We start from the raw sequence: 16,462 nt of genomic DNA, 5'->3' as shown, positions 1-16,462 counted from the left end.
CAGAAATATTAAGGAAAACCCTTGAATGCGAAGACTAACATACAAAGACTACAGACACAAACTGGGCATAGAGAAACTGCTACAGATGTAAACGACAAAGAAACATCACATGGAATCATGAAAACTGAAACGGTATAATTGTAAGTTAACCCCTCTGCACCCCTGCTTTGCGTCCCCCTCGTTTTTGTGTGTGTGTATGTCACCATAAACCGCCACCACACCAAATAATTGAAGAGGGCCACGGAGTGTGGAAAGACCGAGGAGAGAAAGCACTAACCAAACCTCCACTGGATAAGTGCAAAGAGTACTGAGACCTTGGAGAGGCTTATTGCCACCGAAATTTCAGTGAAGACCAAGGGTTGCTTCCAAATAGAAGTCAATGGTAAGCGGCTGTTACGATAGCATAAATTCATCTGCAAAGGTTATCAGAATGAGGGGACTTGTTGTCACTCAGACGCAAGATAACACCACAAGTTGTTATCAAAGATAAATCTTTGATGATCGCCTGTGTGAATACTCCTAGTGAGTAAAATACAACTACTACTAATAATAATAATAATAATAATTATTATTATTATTAGTAGTAGTAGTAGTAGTAGTAGTAAAGATCCTGCTAAAAGACCAGATATTGAAAATTACAAACGAATTGCTTATTTGAATTTTCTTTGGAAGACATTTACAGCGATATTCAGTATAAAAGTATATGACCATCTTAAAGTAAATGGTTTATTACCTGTGCAACAAAAAGGCGAGAGGAAAAGGTGTTTAGGAACGTGTTCAAAGACGCTCTGATATTGTTGTTGCTCTTTTGTTAAAACTGCAAAAGTATTTATCCAAGCTATCAAGATATATAGAGGAAAGAAGTCTAACTAATAATATGCCTACAAGTAATGAAAGTTTTCTTAATGAAGTGAAAATGGAAAATAAACTAAAACCTACGGTGAAAAAAAGTCAGAGGTTAGAAGAGAGAGCGAGGGAAATTTATATTTAGAAAGAAACCACACAGTGTTTTCTTTAAGAATAGGAAATTTAGAGATAATAATAGTTGGAATTGGTTGGTTAGGGGTGACCTGACAAGATCTACTGAGAGCATCTTAATGGCAACCCAGGAACAAGCCACTCGCACTAATTCAATCAAACAGTACATCGATAAAACTGCAGAATCACCGATGTGCAAGTTGTGTAGTCAAAAGGAAGAAACACAAGCGCATATAATATCAAAATGGCATATGCTAGCTCAACATCAACATAAAAAATGGAGATCCGACAAACCCACTCAGGTCCTACACCGGAATGTATGCAAACTCTATAGACCATAATGTGAATTGGTATGAGCATAAACCAGCAGTGGTACAGGAACACGACAATGTCAAACTTCTTTGGGAAATGCGCATACAAACTGGTAAAGTTATTAAACATTTCAAAACTGACATAATTTTTCTAAACAAAAACAAGAGAACTTAATCATTGACATAGCCTGCTTTTCGATAACAGAGTGGAAGAAAAAGAACATGAAAAAAAATAAATATCAAGATCTGAATGAGAATTAGTTCGACTATGGAAATGGTCAAAAAGTCAATGTGATTTCCATTGTAATTGGAACGCTTGACGCCATAGCGAAAAGCCACCATAAATCGCTTGATCAAATTGACGAGGCAATTTCTTTTTCAATTTTGCAAAAGACTTGCATGTTAGGAACGATGAAAGTGTTAAGGTACAGCTTGAATGTCTTAATTTGAAGCAACTGACCTGATGTTCAAGGAAAAAATTTCACTATATACCCCCAAAAGTTGGGACTACTCTAAAATAATAATAATAATAATAATAATAATAATAATAATAATAATAATAATAATAATAATAATAAATAGTCATGCTCCATAGTATTTTATGAGAATTGCAAGAAATTTTGGAATAAAACGTGTCTGGTGTAATACAACAAGCAAAAAATTAATTAATTTCAATCGTGTGAGGGACAACAAGTTTGTGTCCTATTTCTTGGTTTTCTTGAGAGGTACAATAGTGATGTTCTCAACACTCTTCCGCCACGTAATTTTATTTCGAAACGTTTCCGTCGATGTAGCCCCTGACTTTCATTGGGTGCATCTTGTCAAATTCAGGAATATTTATTAACATATTAACATTCTTAATACCCCTAAAAAATGTACGTTTATATCAGACTAGTCTAATATAGAGATATTAAATATTTGACAGAACAGGTGTCATTTCGAAGTTTTTCTTTCATCAGGTTTCTCTACCAAGGCTTGATAGTCTATTTCACCCATAGCGAGACGGATGAAAACAGGTTCATACTTTTTTCAAAAGTATTAGCAACGACTATTTTACAGCCAATTACGTTTCTAAACTTTCGATACCTCGTATTCCCGGTCACCCATTTAACATTTAACCAGAGTCAACGTTACTTAACTTCGATGATCTGGCGCGAGTCGGTTATTTGGCGCGATATAGCTGTACATATAAACTTAGATAGTGCATACTAACAAGTAACTAAATATAATCTATATAAAACATGTCCAAACTAAGAGGGAAACGTCAAAGAATAAGCGTATATTTATTTGTCTGTTATATACGTAAGTCTGGCCGGTGTGCGTTTCACTGCAATGTGATATTCTCTCAACAGGACGAGAATTTGCAGCCTACCCGGTGGTATAAATCAGGCTAACGCATGGCTAAGAATAGGGCAGACTGTGAGGATCGCGTTGCTGGGAATTTAATAAGTTTCCAGGATATTACCAATAATAATCATCACCAGGGAGGTGACGATGGCTAATTGGTAAACGACACGGACTAATTACCTGGTTGTTCAAATTCAGTTAGTTCCATAGAAACATTTTCACTTATGGAAGTTTGCTACCTTCACGTTGTCCCTCCCGTATCTCCCAGATGACATTCTAGAAAGAATTCTAACTAGAAAGATATCGAGGAAAAGAATACCAACAACTGTTCCTGACGGCATTCCAATTATAGTGCTGAAAAAGCTTCAACTGACAGCGAATGTTTCAACCAGAACTAGCTCCTACATTTAGAAACCTTTTTAAGCGTTGTCTTAAGGAGAATTGCTTCCCGTCACCCTGGAAAACCTCATCAGTATGCCTTGTATTTAAGAATTCATGTGATCGGTCATCTCCCTCTCAGTACAGACTAATAAGTCTCTTGTGCGTCATGAGTAAGTTGCAGGAATCTGTGTTAAATAGAGAAGTAGTCAACTACCTCAGTAAAAACGACCTTCTTAGTAACATGCAATGTGGTTTCCGTCCTGCTAGATCTACAGCAGATATGCTAACAGTTATATCCCATAGGATTAGCGAATCTCTCGACGGAGGCTTCCTTTCTAGGGTAATTTGTCCTGTACATATTAATGGCATTTGATAGGGTATGGCATAAAGGTTTACTCCACAAGATCTCCAGCTACGGTATAGCTGGAAATGTCTTCTCAATTATTAATTCATTTCTCTCTGGTAGATTCATAAGGGTAGTTGTTGATGGGCAGAAATCGGAAGCTCTTAGTATTAATGCTGAAGTCCCTCAGGTGTCCATCCTCCTGATCTACATCAATGACCTCTCAAATCACATTTTAAGATCAGCTGCACAAGATAACGCGATCAGAACCAACAACATCAAAGCAAGGATCGACAAGACACAAAAAACCGCAAATGTAGATTCTGCGAACAAAGAGACGAACCAATAAACCACATCATAAGTAACCTTTTAAACCATAATTACTCATTGCCAGTCTTCTGCTAACTTTTGTAGCGTCAGCTTTGGTTCACTTTCTAATTAAGTTAAAACACTGCGTCAAATTTCAGAATTTTTTACCGATAAAAATCCATTTGCAAACACTCCTGGACGGGGTTCAATAAAAGAGTCGCTAACCTGATAGGTCATGAACTGTCATCTAAGCTTCAACCTCTGTCCTAACGACGAAATGTTGCATTCCTCAACTGTACTGACATGCAGATGTTCAAGTGTAATGTGAACAAACATCTTGTGCTCATCTCCCTACATAGTATCCCTGTAACTTATGGCCGTAATGGTAGCCCCCTACATCAAAGTGGCATCGTGCCTTGTTCGGGGTGAAAATGGAATTAAAAAAACTTTAAAAACCAAAAAATCAAGCCTTTGAAATCGTCAGCACTCAGCTCAGCTGGTTTAAAATCGTCACAATGTTTGTTGATTATTTATGCAAATGTTAGTCTTCGTCATCTTCTTTGGTTAAATTAAGACATTTCCACCTTTTGTTAATCAACGATTTTTTAAGACTGAACAGTTCTGTTAAGTTTTTACGGTTAAGTCATGCGTTTTTCACAGTCTGTTTTTGTCACAGTAGCAATTTTGAAATCTTTCTACCATTTTCTGTTGTTATTCCAATTGGCAGAATTTTCTAGAGTTCAGTGCAACTTTCAGTTCCTTCCTGGTCCTCAAAACGTTTAGTTGTCCGGTTCTATGGTACTGGTTCTCTGAATTATTCGTTGTTAGTGTTTTTTAACACTGTCTTGCTCATTCGAATACTTCGCCGTAATGGTGATGTTATTAAAGGGGGTCCTTTGAATACTATGTTGTTATTTCGAATACCTTGTCCTCAGTTGTTGTGGTCCGAGGAAAAGAGTCATAAAAAAGACTCAAACAACTGGTTTTGTTAGAAAAGAATATATTGTAAAAGAAATTGACCCAAAGAAAAGGTTGTCAACATTTCTCGACTGTTAGACGTTCTGTAGTCTCGCGTTAGGTTACTATAATTCCCCACTCGAGTATTAGACTTGGATTTTTATAGGGATTAGTAGAGTCCATTACGAGTGAATGGATAAGTTCCTATAACATTAACCGACGTTGAGCTTGGTCAGTTTTAGATAGGAATACTAGGGACTATATGTAGGAGAATGTCAACACGTCGTTGCAAGAATTGTAAATGCTAACATCGCCAGGATATACATCCCACTTGTTGATTTAATATTCCTAGAAATTCTGCCGTTCGAGGAAGCCGACTCAACCTATGTAGGGTGAATAACGTTTCGTCTCGTTTTTTATGTATATTATAAACAATTCATTGTATACAAATAATCGCACACAATTTGCTATTTTTACTAATAACCATTGGGAAAGTGCATGTTCATTTTTCCTCAACAGAATTGGCGTGTGATTTATAGCAGTAGTAACAACCACTAAAGACGAACCATTCTTCGCGGTGGTAGGGACGGTGGAATCTTAGTAGTCGTGTCTGGAAGTGTGGGCCACCCATGGCGGACAGATCTGACACTAAGTGATACTCGAGCTGTAACCCGGCTAACAGGGCACTGGTGAAAATCCAGGCGATCAATATCAGGATCCGTCGTCCTCTGGTCGCCTCTGTCTCTACATGGAGCAAGCAAAAATGTGTCAGGTGCAGAACCGCAAATCAATGAAGTGAAAGTGATGTTAACCTTGTACTATTTTTATGTGTTATGAGTGAGAGTTGGGCGTGAAATTTTGCAGGTTAACGAATAACTGCGACTATCGAGAGGAACTTCATCAGTCAATGCTGAAGTACGAAGTGCAGGAAGAAGAGCAACAGGCTTCTTAAGTGGAATCTCTAGACGGAAAAACCAGCCTGTAATGCCTCGCCTCATCGAATGCGACAAAATAGCCAATGACAAGTGTGACACCTCAACTACTATAACAACTCTTCATCATCCCCACTTGGAAGCAATAGTTCATCTCATCTCTCAAGTAGATCCCAAATCAGCCATAATGCTCTTTCTTATATTTTAGGGATACATAAAGTGCACTAGCAAATAAACAACCATAAAAATGCTCGATACGCTGAGAAATTATACCTAGGACGAGTCATAGTAGATAGTGTCTGTTTAAAGAGGGCCCACACACCCCGCCCATAATAAACATCTAGGCTGATGCATCTACCTCTTAGATAGGATAAAAAAAAGAGTCTGCAATATTATAGGTCTCCAACTATCAACCAAGCTCCAACCCCTGTCATATCGCCGTAATGTTGCATTCCTGTGTCTGTTTTACAAGTACTTTAATGAACAAATTCATTACAACCCGACAAACTTGTCTAGCAAACAAAATCCTATCTCTTTACCATTGGTGTCCCTAGATGCCAGAAAGCAGTCTAATCTAATAGCTTATTTCCTGCATGTTTCCTGCTTCCCTGATAAACACGCAGAATCTTAAATGTAATTTGAATAGATATCTCGCTCATCTCCTCAATATAAATGGTTGCAAATAGTAATCCTTTACGGCCAAGTGACATTGTGGCTTGTTTGGTGTCAATAATAGACTTAAACACAAAAAGGAAAACGCCTTCCATTAAGGATATCGCCTTCTTCCCATCGATTTGAAAAAAACGGCAAAACCGAAGCAGCTTCTCCGTCCAGATCTTTTTTGAATTTACTCCTTTCTTTTAAATCATCTGCACCACCGACTGCAAATAGTTCTCCTTTCAGCCAACTCGTAGAATCTTTGGCCCCAGCAGCTGTTCAACTCATCTCGACAAGTACATCACTGCAAACCAAATCTATAGATGTAAAACCTGAGAGACGATTTAAAACTGAGAAACCAAGAATCGTGGCAATGATAAAATTTGTTATCACTTCTGCACCAGATAATTTTACAATACAACAAAACACTCGACCCTCAACAACGATATTGACAGTATCGACTAAGGAAAAAATTATGGACGAGGGCTCCTCACCAATTCCGCATCTCCTGCTAAATTAAATGTCTCAAAGATAATATGATCACATCACATGACATCTCTTGTTAGGTCTAAAATAAGAACCCCTTTAAAAAATGAACAATTCATAGGACAACATGACCGATATTTTTTTATAGAAATCACGCCACCTGATGTAAGAAGCTAAAAAATATTACTTCAAAATCATAAATTAATTAACGATGAGTGTTAGATGGATAGATTCCTACTTAGAAGGCAGTAACTCTTCTCTCGTTTGTCAGAAACATCGCTCATGGAATGTGAGGACTAAAGGACAAAATAAGGGGCGCGAGAGTTATGGGGCCACCGAAAGTAAACCTAACGACCACTTTCTCTATTCCTCATATTTGCTGACACTGAACTTGAAAACGACCATATTGTAGTTTTCAGGAAAGCAATCCCGCACTGATATGTTCCGCATATGAATTTTTTTAAAATAAACTTTGCTCATGGAATTTCTGATTAGTTTTAGGAAGAAAAAATAGTCCTTTGCAGTGTTGGTAGCAAGACAAATACTTGCTGGGAAAGTTTTCCGGGGGGGGGGCATAAATGAGAGCTTGAAACTAAGTCGAGTCGAAGAGATCACTCCCCCTACTAGATTGTGAAATCGAATTTACACTCTCTCGAAGCAAGAAAGGATGCTCTGGGCAGCACCTCCCCAGATCTGGCAGCAGTACTTCATCTTGAGCTGAATCTGACCCTTATACAAATAGAGGATTGCATCTAGGAAAATTTAACAGAATGCTCACTTAAATATTTAATCGCATACTTTTTATTACAGATAATACTATGCATTATTTTTGTAACGTTACATTTTTACACTGGCCCGGTGTTGTGTATGAAAGCCTCGCAAAGAAACAAAGAAAAGAAATTCGACACAAGTTTGTTTTTTGTTCAGTCGAAAGAAAGGGCATTTATTACCGATTGTTTCCACATCAAGCCACCTGACACGTATTTTCCAAGTCAGCGACAAAATAATTGTATTTCTGCTTTTTTCCTCAGGGTTAATTAACAGTTTATTAGTCTGCAACTATAACTAACTGTTATGTCAGTAATTCGTCGCTCAATACTGATGAGATGGAAATACTAGCAACTCGGGTTAAAGATGCTAAGGTGGGCAGATAAATCTTTATTCCATTTAAGAGTTCTTGATAAGCTGCAGAAGCGTATGTATAATTAGATTATCTCCATCCTTTCTTTTTCTCTGCACCCTCTCTATCTATCTATCTATCTATCTATCTATCTATCTATCTATCTTGTTAGTTTAGTGGTCATCAATTTACTATTTTGATAACTCATGGTAATACGGTTTTGTATTCGAATAGTTTTCTTTCAAGAACTGCAGGCTTGTGGAACTTTTTTTTTTCTGCTGGTCGTTTTTCTCCTTCCTATAGCGCTTTTTTTTTTTTTAGATTAATACCAATATGCACTTGCTATTTTGTGATAGCTTTCGTTCTTCTTAGCTCTTATATCAAGTGGCTTTGTGACCTGTCTGGAGCAATTTTCATTTTTAAAAAGTGCGAACGTTCTCCAGTCGTTGATATGTCGAACTAACCTTTAACCAGTTAACGATAGCCTCGACTAAAGAACTGTCACCTTTGTCGTCTTTAACGCTACGAGTTGAGTTTCAAGTGTTTACTTGAAACCGTTAAAACTGCAGGTATCGATGGACGCCCAAACTAATGTTTAATCAAATAAACACATACGTGTGTGTACGTGTGCACGCGAACGCACGTTCCCACCGCGTCTCATATCAACCTTCCGTACGACAAAATAAAAATTGCTTCAAAAATGTTCTGGTGTCACATAAAACGGAAGAATTGGAAGAATGGTCGATTCTACGATTCTTTCCCCACATAGAAACACGTCCAAATATCCTACACCCTCATCCCGGTCGTCTCAAAAAAGAGCGTCCACCCCCATCACACCTAAACCCGCTCGCCCCGACATTGCAATAACAACAACAGTTACCGCTTCAAATAAACTGAATCAACATTTCACTATTTATTGACTTTGTTGGAAGCCAGACCCTCATTGAAGTGCGATGATAGAGCTCTCTCTCTCTCTCTCTCTCTCTCTCTCTCTCTCTCCCTCTCTCTTTCAGACTCTCCACCGTCTTAGGTAATGATAGAATGCTTTATTTCATTCCTACCTTATTTTCATCATTTTTTCGTCTTTAAACACTGTTCTTCTTTTCTTTCTCTTTATTTTCCTTTTTATTCTTTTCCTTCTTTATTCCTTTTTCTTCTTTATCATTTCTTTTTTCATTTTTCTCATCTTTGTTTTTTTCCCATTCATTGTGAATTAGACCCTCATTTAAATGAGATGATATCTCTCTCTCTCTCTCTCTCTCTCTCTCTCTCTCTCTTTCTTTCTCTTTCTCTTTTTCTATCTCTCTTGCTCTTTAAAACTCCATCCCATCTCTGTTAATGACAGCTGTTTTTTATTTCCACTTTATTTCTTTCCTTCTTTTTGTTCGTTCTTCTTTTCTTTTGCTCTTTTTCTTTTTTTTTGTTTATTTCGTTCGTTCTTTATTCTTTATTACTTCCTTTCGTTCTTTTTACTTTATCATTCTTTATTTTGTTCTTTTTTTTTCATAGCTTTCATTCGTTTTTTCTTTTGTGTCTTAAACCATTCTTTCGTTCTTTATTCTCTTATTTTGTTGTTAGTTTCTTTTTCAGGCGCTCATTCTTCCTCTCTTTTTCTCTTTCGTTCTCTTTTCTCTCTCTCTCTCTCTCTCTCTCTCTCTCTCTCTCTCTCTCTCTCTCTCTCTCTCTCTCTCTCTCTCTCTTAAACTGTACATCATCTGAAGTAATGACACAAAGTTTTCTTTCATTCCTACCTTCTTTCTTTTTCTTTTTTATGTCTTGAAACATTTCGTTCTTCTTTTTTCATTACTACTTCCTCCTCTTTTATTTCGTTCTTTCTTTTCTTCTTCATTGTTTTCTTTTTCTGCTTGCTTCTTCATTTTTTATTTCGTTCTTTATTTCCGTTATTCTTTTCCTTCATTCTTTATTTTGCTACTTAATCCTTTCTTTCGTTCTTTTTCTCATTCTTTTTTTTTATTATTTATTGTAAGTCCTTTTAAGTGCCATGGATCTCTCTCCCTCTCCTCCTTTCTTTCTCTCTCTCTCTCTCTCTCTCTCTCTCTTACTCTCTCTTTGCTTCTCTTTACTCTCTTTTCTCTATCTTTTTATCTATTTATATATGTATCTCTCTCTCTCTCTCTCTCTCTCTCTCTCTCTCTCTCTCTCTCTCTCTCTCTCTCTCTCTCTCTCTCTCTCTCTCTCTCTAAAACACTATACTGTCGTAGGCACTGACAGAATGAGACGGAATAAACGAGACAGGGACATACAGGTAGATAAGCTACACAGAGAGGCGGATTGGGGAAAAGGAGCTAAAAAAAGAAAGACACAAAGAAGGAAGAGGGAATATATATTTTTACAAGCAGTGTAACGTTAGCCGTCCTGTAGGTACTGAATAACGCTCCTAACAGCGCACTGTCAATAAATAAATATCGTATGATTGACTGAGAGGTAAAAATATTACAATGTGTACACCTCAGACAGTTAATCTCATCGATTTGTATATTGGCAATTGGACAGAGACGCATCTAATATATGCTTTCTTTATTTGTTTGTAGATTCGTTTTGTTTCCTAGTTTTTGTTCATTGTTTTTGTTCATTGTTTTTGTTCATTGTTTTTTTTATCATTGCATTCGTCCCTTCCTACAATTATTCATTTAATAGACTTTCTTTTTTTTCTATTTTTATGGACAGTTTTCTGCTATTATTATTATTATTATTATTATTATTATTATTATTATTATTATTATTATTTTATTTATTTATTTATTTAGTTAGTTAGTTAGTTAGTTAGTTAGTTACTCACTAGGAGTAGTCATATATGCTGCCATAAAAGATTTCTCCTTAGGAATAATTTGTGGTGTTCTCTGGGGTCTGCGTGACAATAAGTCTCCACGGATTTTCAATACTCTCCACCTCTTTCGTTAACTTCTGCAGATGAATTTGCGTTATCGCAACAGCCATTTATCATTGATTTCTCGATTATTATTATTATTATTATTATTATTATTATTATTATTATTATTATTATTATTATTATTATTATTATTGGCCCACAAGGAGCTTTCACACAGGTCATCAAAGATCTCTCCTTGAGAACAGCCTGCGGTGTTCCCTGGAAGCTGAGTGACAAGTCTCCTCAGATTTCCAGTACTCTCTACCTCTTTCGATAGTATTTGCATATAAATTTGCATTATCGCAACAGCTGTTTGCCATTGATTTCTCGTTGGCAGCAGCTATTGGTTTTCACTGAAATTTGAGTGGCAATAAGCCTCTCCCAAGGTCCCAGCTCTTCTCGCACTCATCTAGCGGAGGTCCAGTCAGTGCTCTCTCCTCAGTCTTTTGATCTTTCTTTACTCTACTTGGCTGTTTGGTCTCACTTTGGGGGCGAGGCAGTGATGTGGTAATGGTGGGGGCTTGGGTTGGGGTTAGAGAACTTATAGATATGCGGCTTCAATGTTCTTGGTTCTTTATAGCGCTTCATGTTTTGCCTCTGCAGCAGTTTGTCTTGCCCGCACTTGTTGATCATATGTGTTAGTCTCCACATTCAAGGGTTTACCTTAATATTTCAGCTGTTCTCATTATTGTTGTTCGTTGTATTTTTCCAGTCATTCCTCTGATTCCAATTTCTCCCATTCTTTTTTCAAAGTTTTTCGGGATTATTCCTAGAGCTCCTACAATTATAGGTATTATTTCGATTTTCTTCATCTCCCATATCCCTTTCAGCTCTTTGGCTAGCTTTGTGTATTTGCTCCGTTTCTCCTTTTCTTTGATACTCACCCTGCTGAAACAGCAAGGTCTATGATTTGACAGGACTTTTTTTTTCTTGTTAATTATTACGACATCCGCACTTCTTGCCTTAATGGATCTATCAGTTTGTATGTCCATGCCCCATAGGATTTGATTCTCGTTTTCAAGTACTGTTACCGGCTTATGTTTGTACCACTTGTCTGTGCGTTCGAGATGTAGTTGTTTACATAATTCCCAGTGTACTGCCCTTACCACTTAGTCCTGTTTGTTCTTGTATTCCTTTTGGGCCCGTTTGCTGCATTCACAATATATAGTTCATTGTTTCGTCTCTATCTACAGAGTCTATATTGGCTTTTTTTCTTGTGTTTTGTCGATCTTTGCTTTGATGTGGTTATTTCTTATCAAGTTACCTTTATTTGCGGTTATTAGGGATTCAATTTCTCGACTTATGTGTCCTTTTCGCATTCATGTTTAATTGCTTATGTTATTTTCATCTTTTGTCTCCCGTGTAGTTGTTTTTTTTCCCATTTTTTTTCTCGTCTTATCCTTTATCTCTCTGTTTTCTGTTTTATCGATTTTTTCAGTGTCTCCGCCACCATCATTATCCTTTCCGTGTTTTGTGTTATGTATTTTTCTCATTCTTTTGTGTGTGTGTGTGTGTGTGTGTGTGTGTGTGTGTGTGTGTGTGTGTGTGTGTGTGTGTGTGTTATGCACACAGTCTTCTATACTAACTAGTCCTTATCTGCCTTCTTTCCTTTTCACGTAGATGCGGTCAATATCGTCCTTTGGGTGTAGTGCATTGTGCATTGTGCATGGTCATGAGTTTCCCAGTCTTCTGAACGAGCTGTCTCAGTTCTTCTTTGGTCCACCCTATGGACGGTCGTGAGTATCTTACTAGTGATACTGCCTATGTATTTATACATTTTATTAGGTTTCTGCTGTATAATTTTGTTTCTAGAAGTTTTCTTGTTGTCCTGGGGCATTCCTTTCCGATTCTCTCTTTTATTTCTGTGGTTTTGATGGTATCTGCTTCCAGAACTCCCAAATATTTATAGGCGTGTTTTCCCCCTAGGGTCTTCGTCTCCGTTTGGTTGGGTAGTCTCATACTTTCTGTTGTCTTCAGTTTTCCCTTTCTGATAACTAGTAGTGCGCATTTTTCCATACCAAACTCAATCTGTAGTGTTTATTAGTGTCTCTAGTTCCTTTTCGGTCCTAGCAAAAAGTTTCAGGTCGTCTATGTACATCAGGTGGTTCATTTTTTTCCTCTGTATTAGAGAACTTGTGTCCGGCTTGACACTTTCTCAGTGTATTGTTAAGGGGCATAATGGCTATGATGAACAGCAATGGTGATAGTGAATCTTCTTGGAAGATGCCTCTTCGTATGTTAATTCCTGTTATATGTTGTCCATCAGCTGTCAATTTCAGTCTCCATCTTCACATTGCATTTTCTTTCACGTTGATGATCCTGCTTTGTATTTTATCCATTTTTAAGCATTCTACTATCCATGTTTGCGGAATCATGTCGTACGCCTTTTTGTAGTCGGTCCCTGGCATGGTTAAATTATTTCTCCTTTTTACCTCCCTTAGGATTTTTTTAACTATGTATAGCTGATCTTGTGTTCTTTTTTTTTTCTTTTCTGCCATTCTTTTTGTTCCTCAGGGAGAAGTCCACGATTATTCAGGGAGTGGTGGATTTGTTCCCTCGGTTGTGTTGTCAGTATTTTCCATATAGTGGGTAAGCACGTAGGAGGCCTATAGTTGCTGTGGCGGTTCTTTTCTCTGTATCCTTCTGTATCAGTGTGGTTCTGCTTTTTATTATCCAATCTGGCACGTTTGTTTCCTATATACATCTTCTCATGTTTTCGACGAGTCTTTTGTGTAGTGTTGTGAATTTTTTAACCAGTATGCATGTATCCCATGTCCTGGTGCTCTCCAGCTTGCCATTTTTCCTATGGTTTTCTTTAGGGTTTCCTTGCTGATTTCATTCACTGTTCCTTCTTCGATTTGTTATAGTTCTTCTTTAATGTCTTTTGGCGATTCGGCATTTCTGGTTGTTCTTGTATTCTTCCCATATCTTACTCCAATAGAGTTTTATTTCTCTCGGGTTTGGTCGTTCTTTTTTTGTTTTTCCTCCGTTCACATTTTGGTAGAATTGGTTTCCATTGTTTTCAAATATCCTGTTTAGCTTGCATTGTTCAGAGTTGTATCCTTATCATCTCGATCTCCCATCTTTTACTGCTATTGTTTGGTTCAAATCTTCGTGTTTCTTGTTTAGTCTCTCCCTGCTGGTCACATTTCCAATTTTCAATTTTCTCCGCGTCGCTTTCTTCCTGTTTATCGTTTTGGCTTTTTTTTATGTTTGTTGATTTGGGTTTCTAATCTCATTTCCCATCCAGGTTTTGTCGATCCATTATTCCCTGGCTGTTTTTCTGTTTTTAACTTTATACTTACCATCTTGGCGCCTACGTAAATTAAATTGTTTAGGTCAGTGATTGTGTCTGCTGTGGTGTATGGAGAGAGCTTGTTAACCTTCTCAGTTTCTGCTTTTAAATTCTCCTGTCATTGGTTCCTTAATGTTGCGAGCTTTGTTTTTTCCTCGTTCATAAACTGTATTATTTTTTCTTTTTCTTCTGCTTCATCCTCTGTTATCTCTGTACTCACTAGGAGTAGTCACACAGGCCATCATCAAAGATTTCTCTTCAAGAACAACTTATGGCATTCTCTGGAGTCTGAATGACAGCAAGTCTTCCTAGATTTCCAGTACTCTCCACCTCTGTCGATAACCGTTGCAGATGGATTTGCGTTATCGTAGCAGCCGCTTACCATTGATTTCTCGTTGGCGGCGACCATTGGTCTTCATTGGAATTTGGGTAGCAACAAGCCTCCCAAAGGTCTCAGTCTTTGTTGCACTCATCCAGCGGTCTGGCTAGTGCTTTCTCTCGTTGGTATTTTCATCTCCTTTGACCCTCATTGCTTTGGTGTCATTTTTTTGGTGACACAGAAAAAATGTTCTAGTTTTCATTATTCCGTGTGATGCTCCTTTGTGTTTTACATTTGTAGCATTTTCTGCTGTTTGTGTCTGTAGTTTATCTGCATTAATCTCCGCATTCAAGGGTTTTCCTTAATATTTCAGCAGTTTTCATTATTGTTATCCGTTGTATCTTATCAGCCATCCCTCTGATTCCAATCTCTCCCATTCTCTTTTTAAAGTTTTTCGATATTGTTCTTAGCGTTCCTATTATTAGTGGCGTTATGCTGACTTTTTTCACCTTTCATATTCCTTTAAGCTCTCTGGCCACTTCAGTGTATTTGTTCCGCTTCTCCGTTTCCTTGATCTTCACTCTGTGGTCTGCTGGGACAGCAAAATCTACAATCCGATAGGTATTTTCCTTCTTGTTAACTAGTATGACATACGATCGTCTTGTTTCGATGGATTTATCCGTTTGTATATCCATGTTCCATTGGATTTTGTGACATTCATTTTTAAGTACTGCTGCCAGTTTGTGCTTGTACAATTTGTCTGGATGTTCAAGATGCAATTTTTTGCATAATTGCCAGTTTAGTGTCTTCCCCCACTTGATCGTCTCTATTTCTATATTGTTTTTTTGGACTAGTTTGATGTATTCGCTTATTATGTGGTTTACTGTTTTGTCTCTTTGTCCACAGAGTCAGCATTATCTGTTTTCTTGTGTCTTGTCGATCCTTGCTTTTATGTGGTTGGTTTTAATCGCGTTATTATATGCAGCTGTTATTAGTGATTCAGTTTCCTTTTTTTAGGTTTCTTTTTTGTATCAATGTCCAAGTGTTTTCGTTAGTATCATCTTTTGCAATCCTTATGAATCGTTCGTGTAGCTGTTTCTCGTCCCATTTTTCTTTTCTCACTTTTTGCTGCAGTAATTATTATTTCAGTATTCTGAATTATCTATTTTTTTTATTCTTTTCTTGTATCATTTACGCAGTCCTCTGTACTAACCAACCCTCTTCCACCGTCTTTCTTTTCACATAGAGTCAGTTAGTATCATTCTTGGGTGTAGTGCATTGTGCATAGTCATGAGTTTCCTGGTTTTCTGGTCAAGATGCCTCAGTTCTTCTTTGGTCCACCCTATAAATGTTCCAAAGTATCTTACAAGTGACACTGCCCATGTGTTTATATCTTTAATTAGATTTCTATTATATAGTTTCGTTTCGAAGAGTTTTCTTTTTCTTCTAGAGTATCCCTTTCCAATTTTCTCTTTCATTTCTATTATTTTGACCGTATTTACTTCCAGAACACCCAAATATTTGTAGCTATAATGTTCAACTAGTGCCCTCATCTTCGTTCGTTTGTGTAGTATCATACCTTCTGTTGCTTCCAGTTTTCCCCTTCTCATGATCAGGAACGCACACTTTTCCATGCCGAATTCCATTCGGATATCCTGACTGAAGATTCTGGCTGTGTTTATTAACGTCTCTAATTCCTTCTTGGTTTTTGCAGATAACTTTATGTTATCCATGTACATTGGGTGGTTCATTCTTTCATCTGTATTGGTGAACTTTCATCAGCATTTTCTTAGTATATTGTTAAGGGCATAATAACTATAATGAATAGTAGTGGTGATAAGGAAGCACCTTGGAAGGTACCTCTTTGTATTTTAATCTCCGTTATGTATCAGCCGCCAGTTCTAGTATCTATGTTTTCATTGCATTTTCTATTAAATTTATAACTATTATTATTCCATTAACTTCACAATGTTGTGATGTTTTACACCGGTTTCTTTTCCTCAAGAGCGGGCTCTTACACAAAAGCTAGCCAAGATAGTGAAAGAGACAATTAGATAGAAAGCACCTGGCGTATGATTTTTGTTGAGTCAAGCACTACTGACTTCTGAAGTACGGTGATGGTATATCTAATCCCCAA

This window comes from Euprymna scolopes, chromosome 29 (assembly GCF_053919585.1).
Source record: "Euprymna scolopes isolate OS-2025 chromosome 29, ASM5391958v1, whole genome shotgun sequence".
Classification (NCBI taxonomy): Eukaryota; Metazoa; Mollusca; class Cephalopoda; order Sepiida; family Sepiolidae; genus Euprymna; species Euprymna scolopes.
This window is presented reverse-complemented; position numbering follows the sequence as displayed.